At 35.8% G+C, this 13,812-nt stretch overlaps 1 protein-coding gene across 1 annotated transcript in view; it reads left to right on the top strand.

Annotated features, from left to right (window-relative positions):
• The window catches only part of DCHS2 (dachsous cadherin-related 2), a 295,589-nt gene that overhangs the window by 127,157 nt on the left and 154,620 nt on the right, over positions 1 to 13,812 (top strand). The gene's annotated exons all lie outside the window — the stretch shown is intronic.

The following is a 13,812-nucleotide window of genomic DNA, read 5'->3' as shown; positions in this document are numbered from 1 at the left end:
TAGGCCTTTTTTTCTCACAGTTAGGAGACAGAGTAGAACGTTTACTCCTAGGTTTTTGACTTGAGCCACAGGGTGTATGGAGATGCCATCTAATTGGAAAAGAGAAGAGAGAAATGGGGAGAGAAGTGACTTGGAGCAGTGGGTGGGAAGAAGTGGAAAGTTTTATTTTGTGTATGTTGAATGTGAGATGCTCATGAACCAGTGGGCAAGTCATGGAGATTCTTTCATAGGTGAATCTGAGCACAAGGAGGGTTTGAAGTTGAGGTTATCCTAACATAAGAAGTATTTAAAACCGTGTAACTGATGAGCTCACCAAAGCAGGAAATCCAGAGAGAGAAGAGGATATGTTTACTCAGCAGTTTGAAAGCACTGATGACTGCGCATATGAGGCAGATATGAAAGTAAATCCCATTGTGAAATCCTAGAGGTAGGAGGAAATTAAAAAATTAGGTATATCAGCTTTTGTAATCCCCGTTTCCTCTGCCAAGTTTCATGTAAAGCTCATATTGGTTAAATAATTTATGCCTGAGCTTCAGGGAAATAACACCTTGGAGGAAATATTTAGCTAAGATCCCCTCATGAATTTGTTTGTTATTTAGGGATTTATGGTATTAGACATTGTGACTGTCTCTGATAATCATACAGCATTTGTAATACAAGTTCATTTTTCGATATACAAAATGTTTCTGATTGTGTAATTCTTTTTGTTTCCAGATACCTGTAAGAATACCATGAAAGCATACAATTAAAGATTGATTTTCTTGAAACACATTTTTTTTTCATTTTATCATACTTTGGTGATGAAGAGTAATGTAAAATACTTGAAAACGACAGTTATGTTGAATAATTAAAGAAGTTATACCGTGATATTGTTTGTGAAAATGATACAGAGGACAATAGTAAATGTTAGATAATAAGAAGAACCAGCACCAAGAGAATGTTACTCTTGTTACTAACAATGTTAATGCTAATAATAAACAATTCAAAAGAGACCTTGAAGCTCAAGAAACTCACACAGTTAGAACTTGTGATACTAGAAGTCATAACTGTTTTCAGGTGTATCTGGAAGTAAAAGATGATGTAAGTATATTTTGGGCTACTTCGTGTGCGCGCGTGTGTGTGTCTGTGTGTGTGTGTGTGTGTGTGTGTGTGAATTATTATGAAGTGAGTTGATTTTTCTTTTATTTTTGAATTTTATTTATTTTTTTAAAAAGCAGGTTCTTATTTGTCATCAATTTTATACGCATCAGTGTATACACTGATTGTCAATCCCAATCGCTCAATTCAGCACACCACCATCCCCACCCCATTGCAGTTTTCCCCCCTTGGTGTCCATACGTTTGTTCTCTACATCTGTATCTCAACTTCTGCCCTGCAGACTGGTTCATCTGTACCATTTTTCTAGGTTCCACATACATGCATTAATATATATTTGTTTTTCTCTTTCTGACTTACTTCACTCTGTATGACAGTCTCTACATCCATCCACGTCTCAACAAATGACCCAATTTCATTCCTTTTTATGGCTGAGTAATATTCCATTGTATATATGTACCACAACTTCTTTATCCATTCCTCTGTCGATGGGCATTTAGGTTGCTTCCATGACCTGGCTATTGTAAATAGTGTTGCGATGAATATTGGGGTGCATGTGTCTTTTTGAATTATGGTTTTCTCTGGATATATGCCCAGTAGTGGGATTGCTGGGTCATATGGTAATTCTATTTTTAGTTCTTTAAGGAACCTCCATACTGTTCTCCATAATGGCTGTATCAATTTACATTCCCACCAACAGTGCAAGAGGGTTCCCTTTTCTCCACACCCTCTCCAGCATTTGTTGTTTGTAGATTCTCTGATGATGCCCATTCTAACTGGTGTGAAGTGATACCTCACTGGAGTTTTGATTTGCATTTCTCTAATAATTAGTGATGTTGAGCAGCTTTTCATGTGCTTCTTGGCCATCTGTATGTCTTCTTTGGAAAAATGTCTATTTAGGTCTTCTGCCCACTTTTGGATTGGGTTGTTTGTTTGTTTTTTAATATTGAGCTGCATGAGCTGTTTATGTATTTTGGAGATTAATCCTTTGTCTGTTGATTCGTTTGCAAATATTTTCTCACATTCTGAGGGTTGTCTTTTCATCTTGTTTATGGTTTCCTTTGCTCTGCAAAAGCTTTTAAGTTTCATTAGATCCCATTTATTTATTTTTGTTTTTATTTCCATTACTCTAGGAGGTGGATCAAAAAAAGATCTTGCTGTGATTTATGTCAAAGAGTGTTCTTCCTATGTTTTCCTATAAGAGTTTTATAGTGTCCAGTCATACATTTAGGTCTCAAATCCATTTTGAGTTTATTTTTGTGTATGGTGTTAGGGAGTGTTCTAATTTCATTCTTTTACATGTAGCTGTCCAGTTTTCCCAGCACCACTTATTGAAGAGACTGTCTTTTCTCCATTGTATATCCTTGCCTCCTTTGTCATAGATTAGTTGACCATAGGTGTGTGGGTTTATCTCTTGGATTTTTTTCTTGTTCCATTGATCTATGTTTCTGTTTTTGTGCCAGTACCATATTGTCTTGATTACTGCAGGTTTATAGTATAGTCCAAAGTCAGGGAGTCTGATTCCTCCAGCTCTGTTTTTTTCCCTCAAGACTGCTTTGGCTATTCAGGGTCTTTTTTGTCTCCATAAAAATTTTAAGATTTTTTTGTTCTAGTTCCGTAAAAAATGCCATTGCTAATTTGATAGGGATTGCATTGAATCTGTAGATTGCTTTGGGTAGTATAGTCATTTTCAAAATACTGATTCTTCCAATCCAAAAACATGGTATATTTCTCCATCTGCTGGTATCATCTTTAATTTCTTTCATCAATGTCTTATAGTTTTCTGCATACAGGTCTTTTGTCTCCCTAGGTAGGTTTATTCCTAGATATTTTATTCTTTTTGTTGCAATGGCAAATGGGAGTATTTCTTTAATTTCTCTTTCAGATTTTTCATCATTAGTGTATAGGAATGCAAGATATTTCTGTCCATTAATTTTGTATCCTGCAACTTTACCAAATTCATTGATTCACTCTAGTAGTGGTCTGTTGGCATCTTTAGGTTTCTCTATGTATAGTATTATGTCATCTGCAAACAGTGACACTTCTACTTCTTCTTTTCCAATTTGTATTCCTTTTATTTCTTTTTCTTCTCTGATTGCCGTGGCTAGGACTTCCAAAACTCTGATGAATAGTAGAGGTGAGAGTGGACATCCTTGTCCCGTTCCTGATCTTAGAGGAAATGCTCTCAGTTTTTCACCATTGAGAATGATGTTTGCTGTGGGTTTGTCATATATGGCCTTTATTATGTTGAGGTCGGTTCCCTCTATGCCCACTTTCTGGAGAGTTTTTTTAATCATAAATAGGTGTTGGATTTTGTCAAAAGCTTTTTCTGCATCTATTGAGATGATCATATGGTTTTTATTCTTCAGTTTGTTAATATGGTGTATCACATTGATTTATTTGCATATATTGGAGAATCCTTGCATCCCTGGGATAAATCCCACTTGATCATGGGATTTGATCCTTTTAATATGTTGTTGGATTCTGTTTGCTAGTATTTTGTTGAGGATTTTTGCATCTATATTCATCAGTGATATTGGTCTGTAATTTTCTTTTCTTGTAATATCTTTGTTTGGTTTTGGTATCAGGGTGATGGTGGCCTCATAGAATGAGTTTGGGAGTGTTCCTTCCTCTGCAATTTTTTGGAAGAGTTTAAGAAGGATGTGTGGTAGCTGTTCTCTAAATATTTGGTAGAATTCACCTGTGAAGCCATCTGGTTCTGGACTTTTGTTTGTTGGAAGATTTTTCATCACAGTTTCAATTTCATACTTGTGATTGGTCTGTTCATGTTTTCTATTTCTTCTTGATTCAGTCTTGGGAAGGTTTTACATTTCTAAGAATTTTTCCATTTCTTCCAGGTTGTCCATTTTATTGGCGTATAGTTGCTTGTAGTAGTCTCTTAGGATGCTTTGTATTTCTGTAATGTCTGTTGTAACTTCTCCTTTTTCATTTCTAATTTTATTAAGTCCTCTCCCTCTTTTTCTTGATGAGTCTGGCTAATGGTTTATCAATTTTGTTTATCTTCTCAAAGAACCAGGCTTTAGTTTTATTGATCTTTGCTATTGTTTTCTTTGTTTCTGTTTCATTTATTTCTGCTCTGATCTTTAAGATTTCTTTCCTTCTGTTAACTTTAGGTTTTGTTTGTTCTTCTTTCTCTAGTTCCTTATGTGTAGGGTTAGATTGTTTACTTGAGATTTTTCTTGTTTCTTGAGGTAGGCTTGTATAGCTATAAACTTCCCTCTTAGAACTGCTGTTGCTTCACCCCGTAAGTTTTGGATCATCGTGTTTTCATTGTCATTTGTCTCTAGGTATTTTTTGATTTCCTCTTTGATTTCTTTAGTGATCTCTTGGTTATTTAGTAACATACAGATTAGCCTCCATGTGCTTGTGTGTTTTATGCTTCTTTCCCTGTAATTGATTTCTAATCTCATAGCATTGTGGTCAGAAAAGATACTTCATATATTTTCAATTTTCTTAATTTACTGAGGCTTGATTTGTGACCCAAGATGTGATCTATCCTGGAGATTGTTCTGTGTGCACTTGAGAAGAAAGTGTAATCTGCTGGTTTTGGCTGGAATGTCCTATAAATATCAATTAAATCTATCTGGTCTATTGTGTCATTTAAAGCTTCTATTTCCTTATTTATTTTCATTTTGGATGATCTCTCCATTGGTGTAAGTGAGGTGTTAACATCCCCCACTATTATTGTGTTACTGTCGATTTCTTCTTTCATAGCTGTTAGCAGTTGCCTTATGTATTGTGGTGCTCCTATGTTGGATGCATATATAGTTATAATTGTTATATCTTCTTCTTGCATTGATCCCTTGATCATTATGTAGTGTCCTTCCTTGTCTCTTGTAACATTCTTTATTTTAAAGTCTATTTTATCTGACATAAGTATTACTACTCCAGCTTTCTTTTGATTTCCATTTGTATGGAATATCTTTCTCCATCCTCTCACTTTCAGTTTGTATGTGTCCCTAGGTCTGAAGTGGGTCTTTTGTAGACAGCATATATATGGGTCTTGTTTTTGTTTCCATTCAGCAAGCCTGTGTTTTTTGATTGGAGCTTTTAATCCATTCACGTTTAAGGTCATTATCGTTATGTATGTTTCTATGACCATTTTCTTAATTGTTTTGTGTTTGTTTTTGTAGGTCCTTTTCTTCTCTTGTGTTTCCCACTTAGAGAAGTTCCTTTAGCATTTGTTGTAGAGCTGGTTTGGTGGTGCTGAATTCTCTTAGCTTTTGCTTGTCTGTAAAGCTTTTGATTTCTCCATCGAATCTGAATGAGATCCTTGCCAGGTAGAGTAATCTTGGTTGTAGCTTCTTCTCTTTTATCACTTTAAGTCTATCATGCTACTCCCTTGTGGCTTGTAGAGTTCCTACTGAGAAAACAGCTGTTAACCTTATGGGAGTTCCCTTGTATGTTATTTGCCGTTTTTCCCTTGCTGCTTTCAATAATTGTTCTTTGTCTTTAATTTTCGCCAATTTGATTACTATGTGTCATGGCATGTTTCTTCTTTGGTTTTTCCTGTATGGGCATCGCTCTGCTTCCTGGACTTTGGTGGCTATTTCCTTTCCCATGTTAGGGAAGTTTTTGACTATAATCTCTTCAAAGATTTTCTTGGGTCCTTTCTCTCTCTCTCTTCTTCTTCTGGGACCCATATAATATGAATGTTGTTGTGTTTAATGTCCCAGAAGTCTCCTAGGCTCTCTTCATTTCTTTTCATTCTTTTTTCTTTAGTCTGTTCTGCAGCACTGAATTTCACCATTCTGTCTTCCAGGTCACTTATCCATTCTTCTGCCTCAGTTATTCTGCTATTGATTCTTTCTAGTGTAGTTTTCATTTCAGTTATTGTATTGTTCATCTCTGTTTCTTTGTTCTTTAATTCTTCTAGGTCTTTGTTAAACATTTCTTGCATCTTCTTGATCTTTGCCTCCATTCTTTTTCCATGGTCCTGGATCATCTTCACTATCATTATTCTGAATTCTTTTTCTGGAAGGTTGCCTATCTCCACTTCATTTAGCTGTTTTTCTGTGGTTTTTTCTTGTTCCTTCATCTGATACATAGCCCTCTGCCTTTTCATCTTGTCTATCTTTCTGTGAATATGGTTTTTGCTCCACAGGCTGCAGGATTGTAGTTCTTCTTTCTTCTGCTGTCTGCCCTCTCATGGATGAGGCTATCTAAGAGGCTTGTGCAAGTTTCCTGATGGGAGGGACTGGTCGTGGGTAGAGCTGACTCTTGCTCTGGTGGGCAGAGCTCAGTAAAACTTTAATCCACTTGACTACTGATGGGTGGGGCTGTGTTCCCTCCCTGTTGGTTGTTTGGTTTGTGGCAACCCTACACTGGAGCCTACCTGGGCTCTTTGTTGGGGCTAATGACAGACTGGAAGGGTTCACTCTAAGGAGTACTTACCAGAACTTCTGCTGCCAGTGTCCTTGTCCCCATGGTGAGCCACAGCCACCCCCGCCTCTGCAGGATACCCTCCAACATTAGCAGGTAGGTCTGGTTCAGTCTCCCCTGGGGTCACTGCTCCTTCCCCTGGTTCCCGATGTGCACACCACCTTGTGTGTGCCCTCCAGGAGTGGAGTCTCTGTTTCCTCCAGTCCTGTTGAAGTCCTGCAATCAAATCCCACTAGCTTTCAGAGTCTGATTCTCTAGGAATTCCCCCTCCCATTGCTGGACCCCCAGGTTTGGAAACCTGATGTGGGGCTCAGAACCTTCACTCCAGTGGGTGGACTTCTGTGGTATAAGTGTTCTCCAGTCTATGAGTCACCCACCCAGCAGTTACGGGATTTGATTTTACTGTGATTGTGCCCCACCTACCGTCTCATTTTGGATTCTCCTTTGTCCTCGGATGTGGGGTATCCTTTTTGGTGAGTTCCAGTGTCTTCCTGCCAATGATTGTCCAGCAGCTAGTTGTGATTCTGGTGTTCTCACAAGAGGGAGTCGAAGTGAGTTGATTTTTGAATGTTAGTATTGAGTCAACCACTTACTTAACATTGCTACCAGTATTTCTATCTGTTCTTTTGCCACAAGATTATTAAGAATATCAAATACCTAAATCAGATCACTGAAATTAGTTAATAAGTCAAAAGCAAGTAGGATTTTGAGCCTACCAATCAGGGGATCAGCTACTGGCAACCTAATTTTTATGCCATAAATATCAGTTAATTGTTCTTTTAAGGATGAGTATCTTACCTGTGTTGGAAGATTTGACCTCATGAAAACAGTGTTATTGGTAGAAAAGAGCTCTGGGAGGAGCACTTCCGTGTGCTGTGGGACTGGGTGACTCTATTCCTCTCACTTTTTTTTGATTCCTTTAGCACCAGTACATTGGAGGGTTTGGGGTTTTTAATTTTGCTAGATTTGAGTGACTGTGTGTGTGTGTTTACAGTTAAGTTTAAAAGGAGCTTCACAAAAGAAGATAATGTTTTTAGTTTTAGTTTTTCCAATGACAAGCATTATAAAGGCATAATATAAAAATTTAACTGAGCGAAAGCATTGGCTGGGCCCTGAAATAAAATAAAATCATTTGGTTCTTCTTCTTCCTCTGCTGCTGCTGCTTCTCCTTCTGTTTTATAATTTAGCTTTACTGTAGGGATACAACATAGAGGCAGCAATGAATGGAGAGTAAACTTGCGAATAAAAGCAGCTCAAACACAGGATCTCAAATGAGCCCCTGATACACTTTAGACTGAAGTCACTTCAAAGCTACTCTCTTGGGCCTGAAGCACTGACCATTTTTCTAAGAGAAGATTTCTCCCTATGATTTAGATTGCAGATTGACAAACTATGGCAGATGGACCAGATCTGGTCTGTTGCCTGTTTTTGTAGCACCTGTGAGCTAAGAACATTTTTATATTTTTAAATGATTGAAAAAAAAGAGAAATACTATTTTGTGATAAGTGAAAATGTTATGAAAATCAAATTTGGTGTTTATAAATAAAACTTTTATTGGAACAAAGCCATTCATTTACATGTTGTCTGTGGCTCTTTCATGCTAAAATGGCAAAGTTGAGTGGTTGTAAAAGAGCCTTATGGGCTGCAAAGCCTGAAATATTTATTATCTGTCCCTTTACAGAAGAAGTTTGCAGATGCCTGCTTCAGCAATCAGTAATAACCTAGGCCTTGTAACTCTTATACATCTGCGCTTAGTGGGTCTTCAAGAATGAAGTACTAGAGGATGCACTCTCAAAAAGCTGTATAAATGGATGGCAAATACCTATAAATACAATTCTTTTTAGGTTTTGTATTTTTGATGCTCAACTTCTTTTTCATAATATTGTTTCAATAAAACTATCTCTATGAAAATGTGGACAAAAAAATTGTCTCTTAGCTATTTCAATTAAATTTCTCTTAGCAAATTTCAATTACAGTGTAATCAACTGTAGTCACCATGTTTTATATTGGATCCTCAGACCTTATTCATCTTATAGCTGAAATTTTGTACCCTTTTACCAGCTTCTCCCTCTTTCTCCCGCCCCAGGCAAACATTTGTCTACTATCCGTATCTATGAGTTTGACTCTTTTTTTAAAGATCTACCTATAAGTGATACCATGCAGTATTTGTCTTTGTCTGACTTATCTCACTTAGCATAATGCCCTTAAGGTCCATCCATGTTGTGGCACATGACAGGATTTTCTTCTTTCTCACGGCTGAATAATGTCCCATTGTGTATAAACATATCAGATCTTCTTTATCCATTCATTCATTGATGGAGACTTAAGTTGTTTCTATATCTTGGTTATTGTAAATAACTCTGCAGTCAACATGGAATGCAGATATCTCTTTGAGATACTGATTATATTTCCTTTGGATATAAACTCAGTAGTGGGACTACTGGATCATATTGTAGGTCTGTTTTTAATTTTTTGAGAAACCTCCATACTGTTTTCCATAGTGACTGCACCAACTTACATTCCCACCAACAGTGCATGAACATTCCCTTTTCCCCATATCCTTGCCACCACTTGTTATTTCTTTTCTTTCTGATGATAAGCCCTTCTAACAGGTGTAAGGTATTGTCTGATTGTGGTTTTGATATGCATTTCCTGATGATTAGTGTTGTTGAGCATCTTCTCATGTACCTTTGGCCACATGTATGTCTTCTTTGGAAAAATATCTATTCAGATCCTCTGCCTATTTTTTATTAGATTTTTTTCCATTGAGTTATATGAGTTATTTTTAATATATATGTTGGATATTAACCCCTATCAGATATATAATTTGCAATTTTTTCATTCCATAGGTTTTCTTTTTATTTTGTTGATGGTTTCCTTTGCTATGCAGAAGCTTTTTTGTTTGATGTAGTCCTACTTGCTATTTTTGCAAGTTGTCTTTGCTTTTGGTGTCAAATCTAAAAAATAATTATAAGACCAGTGTTAAGGAGGTGACCCACTATGTTTTTTTTTAATTTTTTTAAAATTTTATTTATGTTTTGGCTGCATTGGGTCTTCATTGTGGTGTGTGGGCTTTCTCTAGTTGCAGCGAGCAGGGGCTACTCATCATTGCTGTGCACAGGCTTCTCATTGCAGTGGCTTCTCTTGTTGTGGAGCACAGGCTCTAGGCATGTGGGCTTCAGTAGTTGCAGCATGCGGGCTCAGTATTGTGGCTTGTGGGCTCCAGAGTGCAGGCTCCATAGTTGTGGCACACAGTCTTATTTGTTCCACGGCATGTGGAATCTTCCCAGACAAGGGATTGAACCTGTGTCTCCTGCATTGGCAGGCAGATTCTTAACCACTGTGCCACCAGAGAAGTCCCCCCACTATGTTTATTTCTTGGAGTTTTATGGCTTCAGGTCTTACATTCAAGTCTTTAATCCATTTTGAGTATGATATTAATTTTTGTGTATAATAAAAGATAGTAGTCCAGTTTCATTCTTTTGCATGTGGCTGTCCAGTTTTCCCAACACTGTTTATTGATGAGACTGTCCTTTCCTCATTGTATATGCCTGGCTCCTTTGTTGTAAATGAATTGACCATATATGAGTGAGTTTCTTTCTGGGCTCTCTATCCTGTTCCATTAATCTATGTGTCTGTTTTTATGCCAGTACCATGCTGTTTTGATTACTATAGCTTCATAATATAATTTGAAATCAGGAAATGAGATGCCTCCAGCTTTGGTCTTCTTTCTCAAGATTGCTTTGGCTATTTGGGGTCTTTTGTGGTTCTGCACAAGTTTTAGCGTTGTTTGTTCTATATTTGTGAAAAATGCCATTGGAATTTCAATAGGGGTTACATTGAACCTATAGATAGCTTTGGTAGAATGGACATTTTAACAATGTTAATTCTTCCAATCCATGGGCACAGAATATATTTCTATTTTTTTCCTTAGGTTTCTTTCATCATTGTCTCATTGCTTTCAATATAAAGTTTTTCACCTCCTTAGTTAAATATATTGCTAGGTATTTTATTCTTCTTGATGCAATTGTAAATGGGATTTTCTTAAAAATTATTTTTCTGATAGTTCATTATTAGTGTTTAGAAATGCAGCAGAGTTTTGTATAACGATTTTGTATCTTGCAACTTCACTGAATTCATTTATTAGTTCTAACACTTTTTTTGTTAAGGTTTTTGGATGTTCTGTATATAATATAATGTCCTCTGAAAATGAAGACAGTTTTACTTCTTACTTTCTGATTTGGATGATTTTATTTATTTTTCTTACTTAATTGCTGTGGCTAGGACTTTCATTACTATGTTGAATAAAAGTGATGAGAATGGAAAACCTTGTCTTGTTCCTGATTTTAGATGAAAAGCTTTCAGCTTTTCACCATTCAGTATGATGTTAGCTGTAATATATGGTCTTGTCATATATGTTAGCTTGTCATATATGGCCTTTATTATATTGAGATATGTTCCTTCTATGCCTAATTTTTTCAGAGTTCTTATCATGAATGGATGTTGAATTTTGTGTCAAATGCTTTTCCTGCATCTATTCAGATGATCACATGATTTTTATCCTTCATTTTGTTAATGTAGAATATAACATTGATTGATGTGTGGATGTTGAACCACACTTGATCATAGTGCATAATCTTCTTAATGTATTATTGAATTTGGTTTGCTAATGGTTTGTTGAGGATTTTTGCATCTATATTCATCAGGGATGTTGGCCTGTAATGTTCTTTCCTTCTCGTGTCCTTATCTGCTTTTCGTATCAAGGTAATGCTGGCCTTGTAAAATGAGTTTGGAAGTGTTCCCTCCTCTGGTTTATTTCCTTTTAATTTTTATTCTATATATTGGATTTTTTCATAAATGGGATATTTTATATATAATTTTTACTTGCCTTTTTTCTTTTTTACTTAATATATGTCTTTATGTATAGACACAGTTTCCATGAATACACTGAATTCTACTTTATGGATGAATTTATAATTTATTTAATAATTCTTTAATTGTGAGAATTTCAGTTTTAGAATAAATAATGCTACATTATATGTCTTTTATACAAATATTTGTCTACATATAGTCCTAGAAATATACTAACTGCGTTAAGGTATATTTTTAAGTTTGGGAGAATGCTTACCATATGTATATGGTAAAAACAAAGTTACTTTCTAGATAGGCTTTAAAAATGAGAGCATACTTCAATAAGTGTTACTGGGAAAAGAGGACAGCTACATGTAAAAGAATGAAATTAGAACACTCCCTAACACCATACACAACAATAAACACAAAATGGATTAAAAACCTAAAAGTAAGGCCAGACACTATCAAACTCGTAGAGGAAAACATAGGCAGAACACTCTATGACATAAATCACAGCAAGATCCTTTTTGACCCACCTCCTAGAAAAATGAAAATAAAACCAAAACCTAATGAAACTTAAAAGCTTTTGCACAGCAAAGGAAACCATAAACAAGATGAAAAGACACCCTCAGAATGGGAGAAAATATCTGCAAATGAAGCAACTGACAAAGGATTAACCTCCAAACTTTATAAGCAGCTCATGCAGCTCAATATCAAAAAAACAAGCAACCCAATCCAGAAATGGGCAGAAGATCTAAATAGACATTTCTCCAAAGAAGATATACAGACTGCCAACAAACACATGACAGAATGCTCAACATCATTAATCATTAGAGAAATGCAAATCAAAACTACAATGAGATATCATCTCACACCAGTCAGAATGGCCATCATCAAAAAATCTACAAACAATAAATGCTGGAGAGGGTGTGGAGAAAAGGGCACCCTCTTGCACTGTTGGTGGGAATGTAAATTGATACAGCCACTGTGGAGAAGAGTATGGAGGTTCCTTAAGAAACTAAAAATAGAACTACCATATGACCCAGCAATCCCACTGCTGGGCATATACCCTGAGAAAACCATAATTCAAAAACAGTCATGTACCAAAATGTTCATTGCAGCTCTATTTACAATAGGCAGGACATGAAAGCAACCTAAGTGCCCATCATCAGATGAATGGATAAAAAAGATGTGGTACATATATACAATGGAATATTACTCAGCCTTAAAAGGAAATGAAATTGAGATATTTGTATGAGGTGGATGGACCTAGAGTCTGTCATACAGAGTGAAGTAAGTAAGAAAGAGAAAAACAAATACTGTATGCTAACACATATATATGGAATCTAAAAAGAAAAACCAAAAAAAAGGTCATGAAGAACCTAGGGGCAAGATGGGAATAAAGACACAGACCTACTAAAGAATGGACTTGAGGATACGGGGAGGGGGATCTGTAAGCTGTGACAAAGTGAGAGAGTGGCATGGACACATATACACTACCAAACGTAAAATAGATAGCTAGTGGGAAGCAGCCGCATAGCACAGGGAGATCAGCTTGGTGTTTTCTGACCACCTAGAGGGGTGGGATAGGGAGTGTGGGAGGGAGGGAGATGCAAGAAGGGAGAGATATGGGGATATATGTATATGTATACCTGATTCACTTTGTTATAAAGCAGAAACTAACACACCATTGTAAAGCAATTATACTCCAATAAAGACGTTTAAAAAAAAGAGCATATTTATTTCATGTTTGTCACACTTAATATATTATTTTAATGATTGCCAATTTGCTGTTAATTTAATAGTTGCCAATTATTTTAATGGTCACCAATTTTAATAATTGCCAGTACTTGAAACATATTGTTTTATTTTTCACCTATTTCACTACTAGTGATGTTGAAAATCTTACACACATTTATTATTCTGTGAATTGTTTGTTTATGTCCTTTGTCTAAATTTTTAGTAATGAGACATCAGTATTTTTATTTTAAAAATTTATTTCCATATTAACTATTTTTTTACATTTCTTACAGGTGTCATAACCAATTTGCATTGAAATTTTTTTGTGTGTGGTATTTTTGACATAGTGGAGTTTTAAACGGTTATGTAGTCATTGTATTGACTTCTCCCTTTGTGATTTCTGTCCATCTGTTTTAGTTTTGTAATTCTTTTTTGCTTTGAAATTTCTTTCCAATGTAAGACTCAGCCAAGAATTCCCCTATATATTCATTGTGCTTTAAATGATTTCATTATTTACATTTAACATATCTGTGTAGAATTTATTTTGGTGTGAGGTTAATAGCAAACTTGATTTTTTTCCCCATGTACTTTGCCAATTTTTCTAGCAACTTTTGTGGATAAATCCACATTCCTCAGTGGTTTATGATGCTTTCTTTGTAATATATAAAAAAATAAAATAAGTTTGCCAAGATCTTTTTCAGGTCTTACTTTTGTGTTCTACTG

The sequence above is a fragment of the Delphinus delphis genome, chromosome 5 (genome assembly GCF_949987515.2).
Source record: "Delphinus delphis chromosome 5, mDelDel1.2, whole genome shotgun sequence".
In the NCBI taxonomy this organism is placed as follows: Eukaryota; Metazoa; Chordata; class Mammalia; order Artiodactyla; family Delphinidae; genus Delphinus; species Delphinus delphis.
The sequence above is the reverse complement of the archived record's forward strand: the minus strand, read 5'-3'. Positions and strand labels throughout refer to the sequence as shown.